Source organism: Mus musculus, chromosome 14, assembly GCF_000001635.26.
Source record: "Mus musculus strain C57BL/6J chromosome 14, GRCm38.p6 C57BL/6J".
NCBI lineage: Eukaryota > Metazoa > Chordata > Mammalia > Rodentia > Muridae > Mus > Mus musculus.
The window spans coordinates 44,073,807-44,075,613 of record NC_000080.6 but is presented as its reverse complement, the minus strand read 5'-3'; the positions used below and the strand labels follow the sequence as shown (position 1 = coordinate 44,075,613).

General features: G+C 44.7%; 1 pseudogene; it reads right to left on the bottom strand.

The window, feature by feature from the left end:
- Nucleotides 1-585: 585 nt before the first annotated feature.
- Gm16545 lies at nt 586-1,177 on the bottom strand (annotated as a pseudogene).
- Nucleotides 1,178-1,807: the final 630 nt, after the last annotated feature.

The window sequence follows — 1,807 nt, the reverse complement described above, 5'->3', positions numbered from 1 at the left end:
TCTCATTATTCATCTCTTTTCTCTGTTAATTCCAGCTCCCCTACCTTGATACCTGTCCTTCCTGGTTTGTTTAAATGATCTCACAATTGACCTCTAAGGACAGCTATACAGGGAGAGGGGAAGAGATAGCCTCACTGAGAGATCCCAATTCCCTGGTCTCCTCTGCCAGCCACTTTTTTCCCATAGAGAAACTTCAGAGAAGATGTTCTAGAAAGATGCCCTTGTCTTCTCAGATTCATTTGTTTCCAAGGACTGGGAAGATGCCTCAATTGGTAAGAACTTTCTCTCTCTCTCTCTCTCTCTCTCTCTCTCTCTCTCTCTAACACACACATACGCACAGTATGTGTGTGCGCCTTCCCCTTCCACTCTCCCCCACCTATCACACACAGAGATACCAGACATCTAGATGAACATGCAAAGGTGTTTTTTGATTAGAAAATATCTGTTCAGCAAAATTAAAGGGAGTCAGCAACAGGTTTCGTGAGGACAGGTGCTGATATAGACTGCAGAGAGAGGAAATGGTTCTTCACTACTATGATCCTGGCAGTAGCAGATGAACGAAGGTGCAAAGTGCTGGCACTGGAGCTAAAATGTCCCATCCAAGTGAACTGGAATCACTGGATAGATGGGAGTGTCCTGTGGAGTTCTGGGCTTACAGGCCACTTTGTTGTACTTCACTGATCCTGTCATTGGTATCTGCATTGGGTGTAAATTCTTTTCAGAGTAGTGAGGTTACAAAAAGTTACAGATACCAGAAATGAACTTGTATGACAGTTATTTTTCATCACGTTGTTGCAGGTGATATTTGGATGGCCACACACACCAACAACATCAGCAAAACTGGTGTGAAGAAAAGTATCTATGTCCTTACATCTTGGTCTATACCTGTTAACAACCAGCATTGCAACATCACATAGGCGGTAGGTGCTATTATAGATAGGCTCGGTCTAAACCTTCTGGGGAAGGGTTGGTTGCTAGCATGAGGCAAGCATTAGCACAAGTCCTAGCAGCAGCAGGAGACAAAGACTGGACTCAGGCAGCTTCAGAGTCAGGATTCCTGTGAGGACAGAAGAGAAGTGACTACTCCCAACTTACCTCAGTTTTCCCTCTTTCTTTCTGAAGGGCCTCTGCTCTCACTGTAGGTCCATGGTGCAACTTCTCCTGGACACTGCCCCATCACTGCTCCTCCTGTCCCAGGCTTAGAAAGTCAGTGTCTTACCCAGTCTGTGTTGTGGATCCTGTGGAACTGAGTGCTGGTTGTCCTGAAAATCAGGGATAATGGGTGAGCTCCACTTGGGCCAATAGATATAGAGCAGGCTCTGTGGGTAGAACTGGTGGCTCAGAGTCTTCAGCATGCAGAACTCACAGATTGGTACATTGTCTGCTTATACAGCCAGCTTTCTGTTACTTCTCTTGGCCAAGCCATGGTGCTGCTGGCTCCATTGTAAGGAATCAAATTCCAAGTCCTCTTGTGCAGGTAGTTTGAAGTCTGAATCTGAACTCTACATAGAAATCCTTTTGCTTTCCTGCAGACATCGTGACTGGGTTTAAATAGTGGACAGTTTTCTTTTAGTTTGGCTACACACTTAGAAACAAAGTCTCAGAAAGCCTGAATCATGATACATTGATATTTCTGTCTTTCATTTTTAAAATTATATGATGTTGGTGTGTGCAGAGATCACTCAGTGGTTATGAACACTTGATACTCTTCCCGAGGACCCAAGTTTCATTTCAGAGTCTATGATGGATGGCTTACCACTGCCTGTAACTCCGTTCCAGGGCATCTCAAGTCTTCTAATAGCATCGG